The sequence below is a fragment of the Oxyura jamaicensis genome, chromosome 7 (assembly GCF_011077185.1).
Source record: "Oxyura jamaicensis isolate SHBP4307 breed ruddy duck chromosome 7, BPBGC_Ojam_1.0, whole genome shotgun sequence".
NCBI classification, from domain to species: domain Eukaryota; kingdom Metazoa; phylum Chordata; class Aves; order Anseriformes; family Anatidae; genus Oxyura; species Oxyura jamaicensis.
In genome coordinates this window covers 3863407-3874295 of record NC_048899.1, presented here as the reverse complement: position 1 = coordinate 3874295, position 10889 = coordinate 3863407, and the positions used below count along the sequence as shown (strand labels likewise).

Below are 10889 nucleotides of genomic sequence, written 5' to 3'. Positions count from 1 at the left end.
AACACAACTGCTGAGCAATTCCAGTAATAAGTTAGTAACAAGCCTTCTGTGTGCTATCTTCTAAGGTGAAGAGGAGGGATTAGGTTCAGGTATGTAGAAAGAGACGGCAAATCTAAAACCCATATAGACAAGATAAGGATAATAGAGGTTAGATTTTCTGGATTATTCTCTTTGCAATAGTTATTGACTTCAGAAATTGATTGTGAGGATATTTATACCCCCTAGATATTTTTATTACTAGAATAAAGCCTACCTGAAACTCCTGCTGCTTGGATCCCTAGGTAAGTGGTGCAGTGGCCTTCCATTATTATTGGTTTGTTTGTTTGTTTGTTTTTTATACTTATGTCTTATTCCACTGTAGTTGTCAGGATTCTTCTCCTTTTAGTTTCTTTTCCCTGAAACACTGTGGTCAGATTTCCCAGATCTTGCATTCTTTGTTGGCCAGAAATTTCTAAAGGCTGAAATGGAAACAAAGGAAAATGCTAGGCAAGGGGCTTTGTGACCATAAGCCATAAAAGCATTTCATCTGACAGAAAGTCTCGCTTCCTATTTCAGTCTCAGTTTTTTGGGCACATATTCCAGGTCAGAACCTTTGGCGCATATAGGCTAATAGGAAGATAAACATTTGCCTTATTTATTTATTTATTTATTTATTTTGCCAGCATACTGTGAAAAGATTGAGGGAAACAGTTATGTTTCTATACATGTATGGTTCCAATCTAAATGATTAAACTGTTTTTTAGATGAGGGAAAATAGTGTAGTTGAGTAACTTTGCTTGTTGCATAGAGAGAAACAGTTATGCTTCTCAGCAGAGCAGAAACAGTCTCACTATTAAATAGATTTCTGATGATTTCGAGCTACTTTTTCATGTTCCCATTTTCTCACATTTTTTTCCTCTCCCATAGTCACTTTATCCTCTCTCTAACAAGTTCCTGCTTGAGAAAAATAGAATGGATGAAAAGTAACCAAAATCAGCCAAAGTAAGAATTGCACGTGGTATTTGCAGTGACATCTCAGAGCTACATCATTGCCACCAGACACAGGACAGGGAACCCCAAACCCTGCTCCTCAGTGTGGAGAAAGCAGTGCTTGCCAAGCATGGCCGGTCCTTCTTTAGCATCTTTTAGCGATTGCTCTATAGCCTAATCCACTGCTCTTTGCAATGGAAAGGCAGCAGGCTGGCAGCAAGCTTTGGGCATTCTGCTTCTTTGTTGTTCCCCACCACTGTGGTGGATCTGCCATCTGATCTTCCTCGTAGCACGGCGAGAGGCCAGTAACGCTGTTGACAACGTCCTAGGTAAAGCTAAACATCTCCTGTTCTCAGATGGTTGCAAAATCCCCAAGTTGAACCTCCGTGGTGACTGAGGTGAGATACTCGTTTCTTGTAAAATTACTCTCAGCTACGCTAACTTAATGAGCGAGGTATTGCCAGTGCTATAAATAGGTCTGAACGTAGATAAGGCCTGTGGAATGAACAAAACTGCTCATTCCCCCCCAAAAAAGGTCATCTGTTGTCAAAAACATCTGATACGTGACATCTCCCTAGCTCTCTTTCCTGTGGAGTAAGAGCAGACCTGCTTCACGAAGTACGGGCTCTAGTGAGGGATTGCCGTGTCTTGTGTAGGGAGGATGCGGATGTCAGACTTCTGAGAACAGGTACAAAGTTGCATTGATCTTAAAATATTAACTTAAGGTAAATACCTGACATGGAAAATGTAATCCAAATGATTAAAGTTTAGCAAGATCAAAGCATCTCAAAAGAGGGTGTCATTACAGGAAATGTTAGGTAACAGATGAAACTCTCAGCCCTGCTGGTAATCATCACGTTAAGATGGATCAGCACCCTAACAAGATCCTATATTATTCTGTCTTTGAAAAGCTGGCAGCTTATTTTGAAAACAAAAAGGCCTGTACAGCAAGTGCTGGAATGAACCTCGCAGCGATCCACATTTTACTCAAACGTGACCGTGTGCTTTCTGCTTTGTTTCTCAGCAAACCCCTCTGAAAAGGTCGCGCGTGTATTTTACTTCACTGCACGTCCGTGACCTTTCTCACTGATGTCGAGCTTGCACAGAGGAACGCAAACCACGGTCTTGACTTCTGTTTGTTACTTTTTGGTTTTGGTCTGTTAAGCCCTGTGTCTCGCGTGTCTGTCTCAGCTACCAGCTGCCTTCTGACAGACACGCAGAAATCACGAGGCTAATCTTTATTCCAGTCCGTGCAGCTGGCACTCGCGCACTCTGAGGCACCCAGCCTGGGCCCTCCAGCAGAAGACAAATTTTGCTGCCCTACCTCAAGGAAGTAGCCAGAAGAAAATGATGGAGGAACGCCTTACTCCAAATCCAACAGCGGCTGGCGGTGCCGTGATGCAAGCTTGGAGGGTTTTGCTTTGCCCCAAGCACGAGAGGTCTTTAAGGACCAGAGGAAGAAAAGTTGCTCTTCATCTGTCTGTCAGCAGCACCAGGATAACTCAAGTGCAGGTCAGAGCCCCGTGGTGCTGTTGACAAGACAGCCCCCATGTTAGGAGATAAGAGGATGCTGTGTGGAGTTAGCAGATGGCGGGATCAGTCTGAGGATAGATACATTTACAGAGTTTTGCAGAAAAAAATAAAATCCTACTTTCCTAGGGAAAGAGTGACTTGTAGGCATCACGGCAGGAGTGCCTTTGACAGCAAGATGTCTGCTTTGTACCTTTGGACAGATTTCTTTCCACGGGAAGAGCGCTCTTTCTGGAACGTCAAACGCACATTCTTGGTTATCATGCGGTAGATTGTTCCCATGCTTGCTTGTCACGACGGCGCTGGGCTAAGAAAGCTGCAGATCAAAAGCTTTACAGAGCGGTACGGCTAAATTGTTTCTTCTTTCATCATCTATTAAAAAAAAAAAATAATAATAATAATGGAAGATGAGAAGCTGCCCACTTCAGGTTTGTATGCGAATAATTATAGGACAAGGCAACAGCAAGGTGCTTTCTGAAAGATGAGTAAATGGAGGGGCCTCTTCAGGAAATCTGTGGTAAGCAGGTCATTCAAAAATAACTTTCTGAGGCTATGGGAAGTGGGTGAAAAGCAGTTAAAAAAGAGCTACTGAAGAGAGGAAAATGCTGATGAAAGAGAGTGTTTTATCTGATACCAGAAACTGTTGGTTTTCCTTCTGATCCCGTTGTTTTTTTTCTTTAGGTAGCTTTTAGAGTGCCCTTCAGTTATCTCAAAAGGTTATTAATTTTTCCACTGGCATCAGAAAGGCTGAAATGATATTTGCAATGAGAGTAAGTGACTCCCTTGAGGTTTTCACACCCACAGCTCCAGCCTAACTGGAAATGCATTTAATCAATCTAAAAATTGGGACCTCTCAGCCCTCAGGGCAGTCAGACCAGAGCAGCCCCACGAGGGACATACATGTGGGAAAGCTGAGCTGTCCAGAATGAATGCCGGCTCTTAGAGCTCTGGACAAGGTCTGAAGCAGACTGAAGCAGTGAACGCTAATCCAGAACTGAGACCTGTCATGAACAGGGGATTGCTTCAGCCACTACAAGAGGACTGCGGCAGCCAGGTGGTGATCTTGAGTGAGCCTTCCTGGCAATCAGAGAACTCGCGCTGGTTCGTGCTCCTGGGGACGTGGTTTGTGCTCCTGGGGACGTAACATCATCTCAGTTGGTAATGCCTGAGACATGGAAGCCTGTTCCTGGTGGAAGCTGGCGTGGAGGTCGGTGATCAGGACCATATAACATGTGCGGAGCCAGGAAATGGACTCAGTGCCCCTTGTGGGTCCCTTCCAGGTCAGGATATTCTATGATTCTCTGAAGACCAGCCACCATCTATGGTATGCTGTCATCTACACAAAATGCACTTCATTCCAGCTTATCTGGAAGCAAAAGCATCAGTGAAAGGGCAGTGATGGGGGCTGAAAGCCATATGCTGAATGCCAGGCTGCTTCCCAGGGTCCTTTTGAAGGTTTTATTGCTGGTTGGAAATAGATCATAAGGTCTGTAATGCTTGGCATCGCTACTTTATCCTCGTTTTGTGATTTTCTTCATGTGCAGAGAGAACCATTTGCAATTTGAATTGGTGCTAGATATTGTCAATAGAAAAGAAAATAAAAATGGGCATGCTACATGGACAGAAGAGCTCTTAGAAGATGGACAAATCAGCACGGGACAAAAGGATAATACCAGGAAAGTATGTGTATGTACACGCACCCCTATAGACAGTTGTATCTCAACTGTACAGCATTGTTCTCTGCCTCACCATCGGTTACTAACTTGCTGTTTTCTTTCCAGAAAGAAAATCCTTGACAGAATTTAAGCAATGAGTAATGACTCCATTTTCTTCCCTCCTCGCTGCCAGGCAGGCACATACATGGGTCCCCCACTGGCCCACAAAACGTGAACGTTTTAACCTGTTCTTGTTGTCCTGCACCTGCACTGTCACTTGGTGCTTTGGCGGCGTTTTCCCCCTTTAGCCAGGCCTACTTCTCTCAGTAAGCAGGGCCATTGCATCTACAAGAAGCAAGAAAACACTTCAGTGGTAACAGCAGCATGCGTCTGGGGAAAATGTCAGCGCTTCAACCAGAGTCTTGCTATTCCCTCGGCGTTGTCATTGCTGGATCCTCTGCCCTTCCTTACAAGTGGGTTTGAGGAGGTGGTTGTTTTGGCTGGAATTAGAGAGGCACAGGTGGTATCACCAGCTGTAAATTGGAGGAGGCACTTCCTGATTATGACCACTGCCTACACTAAATCACTGCCAAGAGAGGAGCTGGGAAGCACAGAAGCCTTCTCCTTACTTGGAAAGAGGGCCTGGAGTGTAATCAGAACTCCCCTCTTCTGCAGCTTTTTCACCTGTGGGCTTCAGGGTTCTTTGCGAGCGCTTGGCTTCCCAAAATGCTGTGACATGGAAAAGCCTCATCCGTGTTTGACAGAAGGCTAGACTGAGGCATTGGGCAGTTAAGCTCATGCACTTAGCATTTGGGTCCTCAAGTCCCTGTAAAGCACTAGGAGCTCAGGAGACAGGAGTACAGGGTGCACTGGGCAGCCAGGACTTCAGCAGAGGTTCAGGTGTCTGTTCAACCACACCGAATCATCCCCTACGAGTGGTGGATAATCCCTTGGTCTCTGTCAGGCCAAGATTTTGCCCTCTGGCTTTCCATGTTTGTGGCGAGGGGCTTGTCCAAAGCTGCAGTGAGCGCTAACCTGGGGTCTCTGGCAAGGAGCCTGGGTGCTGCTTTTGGAGGGCACTGTTGGCTATCTGCAGCAACGCCGCGCAGGTGGGCAGCGTGCTGCTCTCAGGTGCCAGCACACCCAGCCACGCGTAGTTACGCGCTTTCATTGCCAGGTTAAGAGTGTTTTTTTGGTTTTGTTTTTTAATTACTGTCTGGCGCTCTACCTAATCACCTGTACATAATGAAGGCCTCTGCTGCTGGCCCTGACTTGCTTTGTCTGCAGGAAATTTGGGGTGTCGCGTCTCCTCATCTGCCTCCTGCTGAAAACCAATTCTGTGGGGTGATCGCTCAGCCCGTTGGGGGCTCATGGTCTTGGTTTTGGGGTGTCTTTTCCCCTTTTAACCCGTTGTATCCTAAATGCGGGTCCATTGCATGTACAGATGGAGAGCAGCAAATGAGGGAGAGGTGTTGCAGAACCAGCCCACCAATGTGTGCCACTCACCCACACACATGGGGAGAGGGAAAGATTAAAAGATTAAAGTTACAAACTAAAAACCGCCCCAGGCTACCGCTGAGATCTGAGTGACTGCCTGCGCAGCCAAACTCCCACTCCGGAGGTGCCGCGCCACGCTCGCTGTCACTCACTCCACACTTGCTTTCTCCCGCCATCCCTTCCTGCCACTGGCTTTGCTATTTTTACAGACCCCAGAATTAAATAATAATTTAGTCTGGCTACAAAGGAGGATCCTGAGCAACTCCTGGGCATCGCCTGGGGGCTCGTGGGGGTAGTTTTCCACCCCTCATTGCACTCCTGGACCCTGGAGACTCCTCTGGCAGCCTTCTCCTGTGCCTCACTTGCCCACATGGCAGCCAGTTTTGGTTCAGTTGCTGCCCAGGACTGGCGTGGGAGGGACGGCAATTCACAGCCCATAGAACTTCGGTAACAACGTGGGGAAGTCTGTAAGGTCTTTAATGCTCTCCCTTCCCTCCAGAGAGATGTCATGCAAGCCTTACCCTATCAAGCTTACAGTGAAGCGTGCCTACAGTTTTATATTCCTTCCTGCCATTTGTTAGTGTTTTCTCACTTTTTTTTTTCTATATCTTCACTAGGAATGGACGAAGCATGGCCATTTTGGTTTTACAGCTGAACAGTACAGAAGTAAAACTGAGGCCTGGGCTCTCCGAAACAGATACTAGTGCTGCGCCTGCGTTGGTATGTACGATACAGAATTAAAGATTCATTCTTATTTGGGTAGCAGTTGATCTGAGCCCAAACGATGGCTTTGTTTAATACTCAGAGCGTTGAGCTCCAAAAGTAATTTTACCTTTTTTTTTTTTTTTTATTGTTGCTGTTTTAAAGTTTGGGGTACTTTTTTATCAGAAACATGCTGTTTCAAAGCAAAACGTTCAGCTCTGCTATTTTGAAAATGTTGAAATGGTCTATTTTGACATCTCCGAAGTTCCTCCTCCTCCCTGTGCTCTTCAGATGAAGGTATTCGTCAGACGCAGGCTGAACTTGCAAATACGTTCGGTTCCTCTAGGGTTCCATCAGGTATTTTGCCCAGCTCTGCTAAGCACTGGGGTGACACTAGAGAAAGGGGAGCACTGGGACCTTCTTTCTTGCTCCTGCTTGGGACACGTGGGATGGCTGGACAGCCAGCTCATAGCTTGGCTTCCCTGCTGCTGAGGACAGTGGGAACCTTACAGATCAGGACACGCTGAGGTGATGTGTACCTGCCCTTAGATACCTGTGCATCTTCCGGCGTGACTGGTTTCTCTCATCTGCTGCCAATGGTCTTGTCAGGGCAAACGTGCTGCGCTGATCGGATGCCCTGGTAGGAATAGCTGCAAGGGGAGCTTTTCAACCCTGCTGCTAGAAAATGGAGATGCTGACCTTTACAGCAGGACTGGAACTGTTGATGCTGAGGAGTCGGATGGTTCCCCTGTCTGCCCCAAGGAAAAACTGTATGAGAATGTACAAGTACCTGGCTGCATATAAATTAATATAAATATAGTTATTGAAAACTGCTTCTGTCCGCTCTCCTGCTTGTGCCAGGGTCCTGGGCACGGTGTCAGACAGGTAACGCGTGTCCCGGGAGCAGCATCCTGCTGGGAGCTTCCTGATGCAAGCGCTCACAGCCCTTCGTGCAGCTCTTCCATGCCTTTGGCAGAAGAAGCTCAAATTGCTTGGGTCTGTGCCTCGAAGGAGGCCAGCAGCAAGATCTCTGCTTCCCACGGGAGGTGCAGTTCTTGATAAGCATCTTGCTGTCTGTAACGGGCATGGCTAAAATACCACGCTGGGCACAAATCTAAAATGGAATCATTTCCACGTTCCTTCCTGTTTTGATGACGACTCAATGAGAAATTTTTGCAAAGTCTTGTTTTATGCACCATATGCTTGCTTGGGTCTTTGTGATGAATCTGTACCTTCCAACTAATTATAATTAGTGTGCTATTTTGTTTACATAGGATTAATCTAATTCAAATGACTAGATGAAATTCTTTGATCTTCAGGGTAGAGGAGGTCAGGCTATGATGATTTTACACAGTTGCTCCCGGCCGTAAAATCTGTTCATTTGACAAAAAATAGAAAGATACCACTCGCAGTGTTGATAATCTCCTCCTCTCGTCAGCCCTGACTCTGTTTTCCTGGTTTTTGCTCTCCTGTCAAGTTTAAATCTCGTCTTCTTGGAGCTGCACTCTGCTCTGTCCTGCCCTGCTTTCTGCCCCCACTGAAGCCTGCGCACCCTTCCGTTTCCTAGTCTCCACCCAAGCTTTCTCCTTGACTGCCTTCTCTGCCCTCATTGCCCATGGTCTTGTCCATGTGTGTGGGTACTGTCCTCTTCATTTGAAGCCACTTTCTCATTTACATTCACCAAGCGTGCAAGTTCTCTTCCAGAACTCTTCCTAACCGCGCATTCCGTGAGGTGGTGTAGCTGCCAAAAGCAAAACCAAACCACCAAAGCATTCTGCTCCCTGTTTGTTCTTCGTTCTGTTGCACGAGTTTGTATGCACAGCGTCTGGGAGGCTGCAGGCTTTCTGGGGCATGGTCTGTAACAAGTCATCGGTCCAGCCAGCCCTGCCCATTGCACAACTCTGCATGCTATGAATATTTATAAAGCTAAATGATCATCCTTGCCTCTCACCTAGCACTCTTCACCAGCAGATCTGAAGTTGCTTCAGTGAGGACATCAAGTCGTGATTCCAGACGGGGAAATGGAGGCAGTGGAAGGTGAAATAACCTGCCGGGCATCGCCCCATCAACAGCAGAGAGCCAGAAGCCACGTGCAGCCCTCTCTGGCCCCAGCCACGTGTTCCAGCCGTGAGACCCTGCTCCACGATAGCTAAGAAAATAAGTGCTTATGCAATGCATTTTTGTCTTCTCCATTACGAGCAAACAATTTGAGCGTTTTCCTCCCGGGCATTAATAGCATCCTTGAGAAATATGTTTCAACATGCATTTTCGGTAATACTTGTGTGTTACGACCCAGCTAGCAGTTGTGACCTGCTAAAGGAAACAGACTGCAGCGAGGGGGAGAGGCGGCACCTACGCCCCCGCGCTCTGCTCTTCCTCCTCCTCCGCCCCTCAGCTCTGCTGGTGGCAGTCGGAGACGCTGGGGACCAACCACGGAGACGTTCTGAGCGGAGCTCTTCAGGGAGCTATACCAGCTGCTGTGTTGGCAGCCTTGGAGTTGCCTCTGGGTCTGCCTTGCCGTCTTGTCTCCTTGAATATAATTGCTTGCTGCTGATTTTTTTTTTTTCTTTGATTCTGTGGAACTCATATCCTACCCAGATTCCTTCTCAATCTTGCAATATGGGGAGTCGGAGGAAATAGAGGACTGATCAGCTGCCTGTTTCCTCTGTATATTATGAGTGTCCCTATGCCATGTGTGATTTTAATCTTTTTTTTTTTTCATCTGATCAGACAGCACATCAAAGAGTCAGACTGTGCTGGCGAGGTCTGTGCTCTGAGCAGGGAAGGATCCGTTCCTGCAGAGAGGCTCCCTGCTCTCAGCTCCACAAAGGTGACAGCAAATCTATCACCTCCCCCCTCTGTAACCCTGTGCTGCACCTCCCCCCCACCACACGCTATTCAGATTTGCCAATTTTCCATGGCACAGCATCTGATCTTTCTTGCAGAGCCCTCTGTGGCAGAAACTCTTCAGCAGCCATGTCTAGGGAGGGTCCTTCAGGAGTGGCAGAACGTGCCTGCCCGGAGGCCTGCGCATACTGTGAATAAACCCATTTCTCACTCTTTAGAGGTCACCGGGAACCACATCACTTCAACTAACCAGAATTTTAAGCAGTGACTACTTTCTCTTCTGTGTATAAATGATACCCAGCTCCCCTGTGACAGTGGTAGAAAAGCTCCCGCAGAAGGCTGGTTGGGTTTCCTTGGGTGTAAGGGCACGAGTGCTATGTGCGCGTTTGTTCTAGACGTGCACCACGAACTTTGGTGCAACTTTGGCTTAAAACTGCTGGCTGTGAATCCGTAGCTTGCTATTAGTGCAGAAAAAGAAGGTCTGACGTAGAGGTGGTCTTCTGAGCTACAGTTCTGCTCCCTCCATCGCTGGATCCACCTGATCTATTTACTTTCGTAACGTTAGAAATCCTTGCTTTCACCTCACCAGTCTCGGTGCACTGCAACCGTTTCAAAACCAAAATGTCAAAGTATGAAAATAGCTGTGAAGTTACCGGACCTCTTTCCATCCCATCCTTCCGTTTGCGCGGGGCAGACACCTTCAGGAGACTTCTATGTCCCGACGGCTGGGAGAAGGATCAGACCGAGCACTGGGTGTCCTCTGGGACGCCAGCGGAAGCAGTACCTGAGTGGGAAAATATCTGAATTTTAACAATAGAGGACAGCGCTAAAAACTACTGTAAAAACACTTCCCTGCCTCTCAGTGGGGAAGTTTTAATTTGTCTCAGCGGCTGCCTCTGGCTTTTCGCCCAGCGCTGCGCGATCGACTGGTGAAGGGAGACAGCAGAGCAAGTTTGTCCTATTCCTCTTCCCCAGTGCGCGACGCCAGACGCGAGCATGTAACGCTGCCGCTCCCGCTCGAGGCACGCACCTCGGGGGGCACTTCTAGGAGGGGGCTGCGGTCTCCTGAGCCCTCTCATCCATCTCCCTGATGTATTACGGAGTCCAGGACAAGGCTGACTGACACATCAGTCCTGCCGGCTCCCAGAAGCGTGGCTACACACGGCTGGTGTCTTGCTGACCCCCCTGAGCGCTCCCGAAGAGGTGGTTTTGCTCTCGTTGGGGCGGTCACGCACGGTTCTGGGTGGCAGGACTGCAGCACAGGGAACTTTTTGCCACCGAGGGGACTTCCATCAGCCGGCCCTGGTGTAAATGTTACTCCCCGTCTTGCTGCGCACCCCGCACACGACGCGTTTGGGCCGAAAAGCCTATAAAGGCGCGATGCTACTAATATTTTACAGCCTTAATTACCGCGAGCGTGGTGCCTGCAGGCGGCTGCGAGAACGCCTGGAGTGGGAGGGGAGGAGGCAGCGCGGCGAACATTTTTGTGGTTTCGCCGGGCACCGCGCAGCCGAGTTTTCTCATGGGAACCCCGGCGGGCCAGGGAGCGAGGCGGAGCGGAGCGGGAGCGCAGCCCCGAGGCAGGGCGGGCGGCGGCGGCCGTGTGGTGGCCGCGAGGCAGCAGCCCCCTGACGGCCGCCATTTGGGGGGGGGGGGGGGTGGGGGGCTGCGTAACGAGCGCGGCTCCTC

The 10889-nt window shown here is 48.5% G+C and overlaps 1 long non-coding RNA gene across 1 annotated transcript; it reads left to right on the top strand.

The window, feature by feature from the left end:
- Window positions 1–5122: 5122 nt before the first annotated feature.
- Window positions 5123–9578, top strand: LOC118170215. Its single transcript, XR_004752576.1, has 3 exons — window positions 5123–6371; window positions 9084–9183; window positions 9299–9578. It is a non-coding gene; the product is annotated as an uncharacterized LOC118170215 (long non-coding RNA).
- Window positions 9579–10889: the final 1311 nt, after the last annotated feature.